This window comes from Halyomorpha halys, unplaced genomic scaffold (assembly GCF_000696795.3).
Source record: "Halyomorpha halys isolate HHAL.00 unplaced genomic scaffold, Hhal_1.1 Scaffold547.1, whole genome shotgun sequence".
NCBI classification, from domain to species: domain Eukaryota; kingdom Metazoa; phylum Arthropoda; class Insecta; order Hemiptera; family Pentatomidae; genus Halyomorpha; species Halyomorpha halys.
Window position 1 is genome coordinate 734,890 of NW_027111872.1, and position 12,545 is coordinate 747,434.

The 12,545-nt window shown below is 30.0% G+C and overlaps 1 protein-coding gene across 2 annotated transcripts in view; it reads right to left on the reverse strand.

The window, feature by feature from the left end:
* Meltrin (meltrin) overlaps positions 1-12,545 on the reverse strand; it is a 239,695-nt gene that overhangs the window by 51,649 nt on the left and 175,501 nt on the right. The gene's annotated exons all lie outside the window — the stretch shown is intronic.

Genomic DNA, 12,545 nt, shown 5'->3' on the forward strand with positions numbered 1-12,545 from the left:
AAAAAAATCTTACTAAAAATCGGTACATTTAGCCTTAAGTTGGCAATGTAATGCTCGCATAAATATTTGGAATTATTAATTAATTAATAAACTAATTTAATCGTTCAGAGCTGATGGGTTTTAATTAAAAATGTAAAAGCGAAAGGTTTAATTTACGGTAATGTAGTGGGATCCCTTAAGTGAATTCCCCGGTTAAGCGAAGGCTCATGTTCCCATTTTATAGAGACCAGGGATTAATTTAAGCAGGGTCTTCTGGTATATTGTGATGGCTCAATACTAAACATTACAAAGATGAAAATGCTTCATCTGGAAAAAAATAAATAAAATAACGTTTTTCAGTAACGGTATCATTCTTTATGAAATCGTAATGGAAAGTTTTTAACGTTCGCTTAACTAAGTGGCATATTAGTTTCGTACATAGAACTTGAATTATATATTAATTTTTAGTTCATGACCACCGAAACAAGTGAATATTGAAATAAAAACTATCCTCATTTTATTAAATGAAGCCAGCGGACAGCTAAAGTAATGCCCAGGGTACTTCACTTACTGCGACAGTAATTTACAAGATGATCTCACATGTGTCTTTTAAATGTTTATGGAACTTTTTTAGTTGAATCGAGGCCTTAAAATATTAAAAAAGTGTAGCCTAAAGCCTCTACCACTTCCATCAAATTCCCCCCCCCAAAAAAAAAAATTTAAGCTCCTGCATTGTTTGATCTTGTGAAGTGATTAAAAAAATGTTTTTATACCTCGAATATATTTATAATTTTCTATTTAAAAAAAAAATAATCAAGGAGTACTTAATAAGTCAACTATTGCAAATTTCCCGAATAATAGTTTTTAAATTTCGTGTACAAACGACTAACCTGGAATCCTCATACAAGACTGAAAAGACAGGAAACTGCACGTCGATTTAGACTTTTACAGCACTTACTGGACAAACTGTAATAAGGCCACTCTGGGCCCTGTTTCATAATGAAAGCTAATAGTATTTGTTCAAAATACAAATATAGAAACAACATGTTAATTACACTAATACTTATTTTTTTCATAATAGGGAAGACTATTAGAGATATTACAGGAGTTAAAATGTACTAAAGTACAAGTTACTATTGTAGAAGTCAGTGTACTTGTATTAAGTTAAATCGACAAGACTAATAGTATTAGTTTGTACTTTATTATGAAACAGGGTCCTGGACATAGGGATTTGAGCTTTGGGCTCCACTAAACCTTCGAGAATTACTCTTGTATCCAATCATTGCAATCCAAAATCCTTCGTAAAATTCTCAATGCTCCTTCCTTTGTCACAAATCAACTCATTTATAAAGACCTTAATGTTCCTTGTGTAACTGATCTAGCCCGAACCAGATATTAATCCTTCCATTGTAAACTCTCTTACCACCCAAACCCACTAGTTTCTAACCTCGCTTCCTCTTCCATTCCTGACAATCCTCCGAGGCACCTGAAAAGAAGATGACCACGAGACCTGCTAATGTAACACGTCATTAGAGTGCTACCAATGGGTAGTTTCTCTACACGCCTGTAACACTCCAATTTAACTGAGATTTACTAAATGTATTATAATGTACAGTTGTAAATACTATGGAATTCTGATTTTAATAAAAATAATCTTCTTTGCATTATCGCAGTTCAAATATCCAATTCAATTATCGAAAAAATATCTTCACAGTCTTTCATTTTAATCGATATAATTTTTGACTAACCGCATATCATAACCTATGACTTACAGGATGCATACATTGGGAATGCATTATTTAAAAATTAATTTAATTTCATTTAATCATTTTTTATCTAATTTTTCATTTAAGTAGAACATTATCATTAAATGATAATAATTTTTTCAAATTACATTGATAGCAAATTGAGAATGCATTTTAAATGAAATTTAAATAAATAAAAAATATTTATTTATTAATAAGATATCTGATAAAGAATCTGATAATGAGTAAATATAGCTATTCCAAGTAAATAAAGAATGGATTTACTGTGTGAAATAGCCTAAAAGAAAAATATTAGTTCTAAAAAAAGTATACATGAAAAGTTAATGTAGAAACAAGGAATTAATAAAATTTAATTAGTAGGTATATAAAAATAAAGGGATTGAAAATTAAAATTTTCTGGATTCCAGTTGGCGTTCCGAGAATCTGATGAAGACTTGAGAAAGGAAGAAGTGAAAGTGTTTAATTATAACATTAATTAAAATATTCCAAGCCCCACTCTAATTAATTATGCCGCTTTATTTTCGAAATTTTGCTTGATTTTACTCCCAAGATCTTGAATTGAAAATGTTCTGAACTATAAATATTTCCTTTTAGACAACCATAATTTATTCATCTACCTTTGCAAGCAATGTAATTTAAATATAATTAATTAACGGAAACATTTTAAAATTCCCAACTATGAAGAGCTTTGTATTTTATAGAAAAAAAATATCGGCATTTAAAAAAAAATAAAAAATGGTGCGGTGCGTGTATCACACAACTTTCAGTTATGATGAAAGGAATATGGTCCGGGTGCGGTCAAGAAAAACTCAAATAGTAGAAATATACTATTTTAATGAGCCAACGTTTCGCCCCACGTTGCAGGGCTTCTTCAGGGCTATTTTGACGGTAGTCAAAACTAAAATGTAAGATGAAAGGAATATGGTCCGGGTGCGGTCAAGAAAAACTCAAATAGTAGAAATATACTATTTTAATGAGCCAACGTTTCGCCCCACGTTGCAGGGCTTCTTCAGGCTTCTTCAATAACTTTCAGTTATCATCTTACCGTGAGTTAAAATTAACCTATTCATATATAGGTAAATGAAAGTAATAAATCTTTACTTCGCCTCGTTAATAAAAAAAACACATTTACTTTTTAAAAAAATAAAAATAAAAATGTAAGCTTCATTCTAGAACCAGCGCGAAAGAATTCTCGAAACTAAATATAAATATATACATATACTACAAAACAACGTTTGAGGTAAGAGGTTTCTAGAATATTACATTGAATTTTTATTAGTTTAAAATTATTACAATCGTATTGTTAATATTTCGGACTCAAGAGGTTAAATGAATATTATCATATTAATCATCGAATGAAACCTTGAAACCATTTATAAATTGATTGAGTTAAAAAATTGTATTTATTTATTGTTATTTACAACTGTATAAAATTATATAAAACAAGTAAAATTGTTATTGGATATAAAATAACATAATACAAACATGTGGAGAATCTACCCATTGATAGAACTCCAATTACTAGAGAAGAAGATCCCGAGGCTATCTTCTTTGAGACGCCTAGGTGGATTGTCAGATATTGAAGGAGAAGCCAGGTTAGAAACAAGTGGGTTAGGGTGGTTGGGAAGTTAACATGGAAGGATTGGTATCTGGTTATGGCCATATCTGACTTGCTTAGTGATAAAGTAAGGAGCATTAAGGATTTTAGGATTGATTTTGGATTGTAAGGATTGGATACGAGAGGGATTGGATACGAGAGGAATTCGATGGTTTAGTCGAGCCCCAAAGCACAACTCCGTATGTCCAAATAGACCTTATTATAGTCAAGTAGATCAGTCTTTTGCAATGGATTGGAAGTTTATACCGTTTGTCTAGTAAATGTTGTAATGGTCGGAAACGATGAGCAGTTTCCTATTTTTTTCAGTTTTGTATGACGATTCCATGTCAGCCGTTTGTCAAGAAGTAGTCCTAAGTAATGGATCTGTTCGACAGGAGGAAGAGGGGGATTATTAAAGGATACTGTGGGGCAGGAGGCCATGGGTATACGACGAATGGTAAATGTTATTTGGTGGGATTTATTTCAATTCTCCATTTTCGGCACCATTCTCCAAGGGTGGTGATGTGGGATTGGAGGGTTTAGGATACAATGAAAGGGTCATTATTCACTGACAATAGACATGTGTCGCTGGCATACGTGGTGAGGATAGTATTAGGATGGGTTGGAATGTCAACTGTAAAAACTGTATAGAGGATAGGACCAAGGATACTACCCTGAGGTACGCCAACAGACAGCAAAGATGGACGAACAAGCTCTGTTGTGATTTACTTGAAATAATCAATTGGAAAGATAACAACGGATATTGAGGATGTAATTATGTAGGGAATAGGAATGTACGGATCGTGTATAGCATTCCTGGGTGCCAGACTCGATCAAAAGCGAGTTAAAAATTTAAATTTTTTTTCTTTTTTCTCCTTTAGTTTATTATTATTTTTATTGTCATAATTTATATTTATCACTACTAATTAATGATATATAGTTAATTAATTCAAATGAATAAAATTAAAGGTACTGTAGGGGAAACGTTTCCACTGCAAATTTCAGAGTTAACGGCGCTGAAGAAGAACTGGATAGGGTAAAAAAATAACAATACCCTCATAGGATATATCAAATGCCATTGTTATGTATTATGGATAATCAAAATAAAAATTCCAAAAATTTGGTTATTTTACAGGAGTTATATAGATGATTTACTTCACAAAACATTTTCACTAACTTTACAAACAGTACAATTAGAGGTTTTCCCTCTTAGGAAAATTAAAACTTTTCAATTAATTTTCCTAAAAGATAGAACATTTAATAGTATTGTTTGTAAAATTAGTGGCAACGTACTTAGCACCAATGTGAAGTATTTGTTGTTTTGTCAACTTTTCATTTTAGCTGTCATTCCTTTTCACTCATAACTAAAACAGGCAAATTTTCAATATTATTGAACTAATAAATTATTATAGAAGGGGAAAAGAGTTTAGGAAATTTTGAATAAACTTATTACATATTACGTAGGGATATAAATTATATTTCAAAATCCACATCCATGACAAAAGCGGTCACTGAAGACAAAGAGTCCTACAGAGCAGAAAGAACGTCAACGTTTTTCCCTTCTGCGATTTTCTCAGATCCCCACCATCAGATATCTTATAGACAGTAGAATCCCCATCCATACTCCAGGAGATACACAGTTCGGGAATCTTGGACACAAGCAGGCATCCCTCTTATTAATTAGTACATTCCTATTCATCATACGGAGTGACAGTTGTAAACTAGTAACTTCTAAAATCTTCATTAATATCAGCTGTTAGTTGATTAATAACACAGACAAAGGAACAAACAAAGGGATTAAGAAAGTGAAACAGAATGTAGATAATTGGGAGAATGGAGGAGAGCGAATGAGGAAGGAGGCCGCAAGAAAGGCGGATATAGTGCAACAAAGGGCTAACAGCGAGCCTGTTCGCGTAATCCTCTTACTGCTCTGAATCTCTTCTCTCTGTGTGTCCCCTTCTATCTTGTCTTAGCCTTCCTCCACCATAACGAAGCAAGTCATTAGTCCAACAGATACTTAAAGAAAATCTATTCTTCACTATTTTCTGATTCGGTAAAATTTTTAGAAGGAAATGGTCAGGGGTTGTGGTTAAGAAAGACAGAAAAACATTTTTCAACAATTTATTAATGGCCAACGTTAATTTATTAACGGCTAATTTCATGAAAACTATTCCTCCTACGAAGATAAACATCATAAACTACTTTATAGCTCATTAAACTAAGCTTTTATTTGAGTGCTAATAGAAATCTGTACGCCAAATGGTTTTTGAGAAATAGATTTATCAAAATAAATTTACTGTATAAATAAACTCAATAAAACTACTGATCTTTCAGTACGTTCTATACAACATTTTTATAAAATGTTGCTTTTTAAAAAGCTATATCTCGAGAACTATTGAAACATAAATAACTCTTTTATGGCTCATATTTTAGCAAATTTGCTCATCTTTAAATGACGTTCTCTTAGGTTTTCTTGATTTGTTCCTACTTTTTAAGATATACATCTTTGATTGGAACATTAAATTTTTTTATCGCTTTCAAACAGCCGCCATTTTTTATTCCCCTTATCTATACTTGGCAGACTCATCAATTTAGACTAGTAATTGTACATAGTTTTCATCAAAGTAATCAAATTTTGGTGAGATAACTGCCTTTTTTCTCCTCTTGGGCTCATGTACTAAGTAGTAGGTACATCTGAGGCAAGATTGTAAAAGGGACATGTAAATACAACAAATATAAGAGCATCCATGAAAACAAACTAAACTAAAAAACAAATCAAAAACATAAGTGAGTCAAAGATGAATACCAAAAGGATATATTATCAAAAATAGTAATTAGTGATAAACAGGTAACAAAAATATATATTACCAAACAGATCTTTTCATCAACCAACAAAATATAATCTAGATACCTTGACCATCTCCTTCCAATTCAGGGCAATCATCTATTTGCAATAGTTTGAAATTTTACTTCAACGACAGTTTTCGAAATCAGATAATGACAGCAACGTGAGGACTCTAAAATGGTCTGAAAAACATTTATATTTATTTATTAAATAAATCAAAACTTGTATCCTTTTTTGTCTCAACACTTTTTATTTGTCACCAGCCCAACGTTTCGGCCATTTTAGCCATCCTCAAGGACATCTTCAATTATAATTTCTTCCTCACATAAAATTTAGAGTTACTTTTGCAGGCTATTCTGCCCAGGTCATTCATTAATTATAAGTTAAAAGTCTATTTTTTTAAAAATTTAAAATCATAAATATTTAATTCTTCTTATATATGATTATCCACACAAATTCACTACCATATAACAAACCATTTATTAATGGTTAATGACATTGGGAGAATAGGCTGCAAAAGTAACTCTAAATTTAATGTGAGGAAGAAATTATAATTGAAGATGTCCTTGAGGATGGCTAAAATGGCCGAAACGTTGGACTGGTGAAAAATAAAAAGTGTCGAGACAAAAAAGGATACAAGTTTTGATTTATTTAATAAATAATTACCTTGTCTCAAGAAATTGAAATAATATAATTAATCTATATTTATGTTAAAAACTCAAAACGGTAGAATACAAAGATAGTAGCAATGACTGTGTTAATAAAAATAAAATTACGATGACGAAAGATTTCACTGCACTTTACATCTTTGTGTATTTAAATTAACATAAATATGAGATGTTTAATATTAATGTCTGATTAATCTTACAATCGGCCGAGGCGGAGGAAGAGAGGGGATGATGGGGGAAATGAAAGAAGAGGTAAGACCCTCATGAAGCCACCCATCACTTTATCAGAAAAGTTGAAGTGTATCATATAAATATTTACTCATTTTATTTTATCTCCTTTCTAAATATTTCTTTATTTTAAAATTATTTACACTACACCGACGTTTCGGAGTCCTCCTTCTTCATTGTACTTTGAAAACAATAATATAATAATAAAAGCTTAACTAACAATTATCATTATTCAGTATGATAAAGATACCAAGCAGATAGGCAAATGGTTTACCGCAATATTTTAGATTTTAAAAACATTTAGGAAATAAAATTTATGAATTTTAGATACAGAAAAAGACAGGATATTGCTGGTATAATAAGGTAATATATATACATTTTGTATCTAATATTTAAGAAATAATTGCTAAACAGGTTTTCGTTTTTTTTTCTTAAGGCCTCTATTGATGACTTATACAGCAACCTATTCCATAGTGGGGAGTCAAGTTTTTCATTTTGTGGGACCGCCACTCAATAAAAAAAGTCAACGCACCACAGACCGGATTCGAACCGGCGCCGCCCGCAGTCATCAGGTTGATAGACCTGCTAACCACCTGAGCTACGGACGGCCCTTATATTATTTTTACATTGTTTTTCAAATCTGTACCCTTTAAAAAGTACCCTGAAGACGGAGAAGGACTCCGAAACGTCGGTAAAAGTAATTTAGTAATTGTAAATTTTTTAATATAGTTTTGTTACTTCTCTTATACTATAACACATGGGAATTCAGATGAAAAATACAATTTTTTTTAAATCAAAATATTTTGGAATGAATAAAATAAACAAATGAATAATCTCTATTAATCCTTTTCTTTAAGTATAGAATATTAATGGATAAGCTCCAAGTAAAATCAAATGTTACAGAGTGAATAGGGAAGGTAGACATCTCAACAACTTTGATTTAGTCAACAGGTGGAGAGAAAAAACATTTCCCGGGGTATGGTATCATATCATGCCCCAGCCATATCAAACTACTCATGTTTATTCATTCAGATTGCGGCTATATTGGTTTCACGTTCATCATGATTTTTTTTTTTTTTTTTTTTAATAAACGGTTTTCCTTTTTACTTCCCCTTTTAATATCAACAAGTCTGTTTGTTCAATGTCCACATTAATTAGAGTTAGTTCCGATAGATTTCATTTAGTTTTAAACCGATAAGTTTTTTATACATAATAAAATAGATTTTGAAATTGCTCACTTAATTCACTGAAAAAATGGAGGTCTTAACAGGTTTCCAAATAAATCACGCCATACTAAACGCACTGTTTAAAAAAAAAAAAAAACTCGATTTAACTAATAAGAAGTCACTTATAGATTCTATAAATATAAAATATCATAAATTATTTTATAGATATTAATGCGATATTTCATACAAAATAATTTATTTATAAAATCGTATTTATTACACTTTTTATTTTTAGGTATATATCCCAATCAGGTCATAAAATACCTACAGCTATATCTAAGCTTATTTTTAAATTAGAAAAAAAACCGCCGGCAATTATTAATTTAAAAGAGAGACTAAGATTGGGAGAAAGCAACGAAATTTTAGATGCTGATTCTGTTAGAAAAATGCGACTTCATTTACACATGATAGGCAACCCCGCATGACTTAAAGGTATGCCTTGAATTCCGCCTGGAAATAGGCCCGTTATATGAAAACGTTTTGATGGGAAAATATAAATATATTCGTTTATTTTATACATATATATATAACACTGTGACTAATAATTATTTATTTTACTACTGTAGCCCTGAGTCAACCCTGTTCAGGAACCCTCCAGGGTCCACCCAGCCTCATAAAGTGGGTACATTTTATTAGGGAAAAATCTGGCGGTCAAGTGTTATTTTGACTAAATACCCTCCTTGCGAAACGTTGGTATAGTAACATTACTTCCTTACAAAGTGCACCCCTAACACTTTAGAAGTAATTTATAATAATTAGAATATAAAAGAGAATTTTCTATATTAACTAATACAGAGATTTCAATACTTAAACGTAAAATTATACATTAAATTATGAGTCATGGAAAATATAACAATATTCATTTCTTAAAAGTTTAAATTAAAAAAAACATTTCAAAACCTCAAGTCCAAGGATATATCCTTTATTTACATATCAGCTACTAAAAATGAATGAATATATAATATAGATACGGCAAATTATATTTTTAAAACATGAAAATACATCAATAAATAATAATAAAATATTAAATGCAGAAATATAAATAATTGTTTGTTTATGGGATTAAATTTTCACTTTTTGATATGTTTATATTTACCTATAACTATTAACTATAGTTGATTTTATGATATCTAGATACCATTTACCCTGTGTACTTGAGTATATATACATAATTTACTTATTTTTAACTTCGTTTTTTTAAAGATCATTATCTTATTTCGTTTTACTTTTTTCTTAAGTTTGTTTAGTATTTTTAAATAATGTGTCGTGAGTCATTTTCTTTTCGATTTATTTTTACATTTCCATTATTCAGTTATATTAGTCGGTATTTTGGTAACATTCACTATACGAATTATGAAAAACGAATTATGTTCACTATTATCTGATTACCTTAATCAATTCATATTCAAATTTTATAATCAGGATTCCCTAAGAAGGAGGATATAAGACATGAAATAATTACATAAAAATGTACATAATTAGCTTTTTTTTTAAATTCATTGATAAATAATGTAAATCTACAATAATAATAATTAAAATAGAACAGCCGTTTCTTAAAAAATCAATCATAGCAAGGACATTTTCATATTGTAATAGAAGATTATGAGATTAGAGGAGTTCATCCAATTGTACTGACACTGCCAGGTTTGTTAAGATCTTCTAATCTCATACTCTCCTATTACAATATAAATATTTTTCTGGTAGAATTCACCGGCGTTACTGTCCCCCACGACTTCCATTTTATGTCGCGTTATTAAATTAATTTACTTCCTATACGTTTTTTTTGGGGGGAGGAGGAGAGGGTTTATAGAACGTCAGTAAAGAAGTTTCGCTTCAAAAATTGTAGCGGCCTTGTGACTGGCCTAAAAAAAAATTAATATTCTGGAAATGAAATAATGTATTACAATATTGTTAATAATGAACAAGCGTTCCCTCTTATAGCATAAGGCAGAAAATATTAGTTTCAGTATAGTAAGAATAGAACACCCATTTCCTAAGAAGTCAATTCTAGCAGGAAATAATTTTTATATTCTAATAGGAGAGTTTGAGCTCCTATTAGAATATAAAAATTTTATATTCCAATAGGACCTCATACTCTCCTATTAGAAGACAGGAACTCACTCAAACAAACTGACAGTGCTGGGTTGTAAAGGTCCTCAGACCTCATCTCTCATATTATAATATTAAAATGTTCCTGCTAGGATTCACCAGCGTTGCTCCTTCCATCGTTTTCTCCTATGATTTATTTTTCCTAAATTTAACTTAAAAAAAAAAGGAAATAGGTTTCAAGGGCTTATTTTCTAGGAAATAAAGAAGTAATATAAACATAATATATACCTTAAGTCTCAATTAATATGAAAATCGTATACAATGCGATTTCTTAGATATATGATTGAGTACAGAATAATTAGCTTAACTGTAATAAACAAGTTTAAAAAAATTTTTCATTGAATATTTCCGATGAAACTTTACCTATGCCACTGTCTAAAATAATTCAAGAACATTTACTTAATATTTATTAACAATGATATTACATTTAAACATAAATATAAATTAACAATACAAAATAATGGGATAATATGATTATCCTTGTGTTTTATTTGCTGGTTACTGAAATACTTGATATCAAATGGATAATTTAAAAAAAAAAAAAAGTTGAAAGTAAAAGACATGCTAGTCGATTTGTAGAAGTGAGCTCGACCCAGATTAAGTTACGTAGTAGAGCTAAGAAATCCCTCTCTGCCACTTTCATTAATGCGGTGAAGAGCTCCGACTACTTAACTATATGCCACTCTCAGCCAACTTCAATATTATCAAGGGAACTTAGTTCCGAATAAATTAATTGAATCAAGAGTTAAGAATATAGGTTAAAAATGTTAACGGAATATGGGGAAGTGGAATAATTTTAAGAAAAAAATAATATTTCATGAATTCATGATTAAAATACAAAGAATCGATAAGTTCCATACACCAAATTGAAGGAAATTATTTCGTATAAATATATTTATTGTGTAGTATATATCGGATTAACTGTTTTTTTTATTAAATGATAATTCACGATATTATCTATTTTAAATACATATTCAGGCATTGGTAATAGAAATAAGGGAGCACACTCACATCACATTTACAAAGATATATAAATTAAAAGATAGTGAAATAACAAATAAAAAAATAAATTATAGTGGAAGTAAAATAAATCGTCGTTAATTTAACAATATAGAATTAGTTATATAGATTATAAATATATAGAATTTTAACGTAGTATGTAATTTTTAGGCATATGCTTTATCACCAATCTATTAACTACAATTAATAATAATTGTAACTTTTTTTTTTGAGAAAGTATTTATACCTTCATAATAAATAATAATGAGGACCCTACAATCTCATGAGAGTCAGGGGTGAAGTAATTTGTAAGGAAGCTCTGTTTTTAGAACCGCCAGATTTTTCCCTAATTAAGGTACCTACTTTATGAGGCTGGGTGGGCCTCTATAACCCACAAGGCTGATTCATGGCTACTGTGCAACAGAAATTAATTATCTGCCTAGCTGAATCCGAACCTAGGTCCTTGGAGTTAGTAGCATTGTTCCTTACCATGGCACTGTGGTATGGCGCGTACCATGTTGGTGTACCATGGCGCTCCCTGTACCTTCATAAACATTATTGAATTTATTTTACTTCGAATTTTGATAATTTTTTGAGTACTTATTAATTTTATAGCCTTTTTTTTTTTAATTATCTCTTTATTTTTTCCTCATATAAGAACATCCAAGACTTTTTTTCCGATCAGTTTCATTGTTTTACAAAAATAATGCAGAATCAACAATTTTTTTTAAAAATTATACATTGAATTTCAACAAATAATTTAAAAATGTATTACAATTAATTAAGAATATTTTTTGCTTTTTAGACAGATAGTAAACATTTTTATATTAATTTACAAATTTAAAACGTTCTTGAGATTGGCCAACATTTAGTACTAATTATTCTTTTTTTTTCTATTCTTCTATTCTTTTTTTATGGACATTTTATTTTTTAGTTTCATTAAAACTCTCATAAAGAATTTTCATGGAGATCAGTAGGGTAATTTTACAAAAGAAAGAAAAAATCTCTAGTAAAATGTTTAGAAATTACTTTTATAACCAAAAATTAAACCTATATAAGAAATGTATTGACAATTTTCAAAGATTTATTTTAACAATCTATATTTATATGAATGGGTAAAAAGCCAAG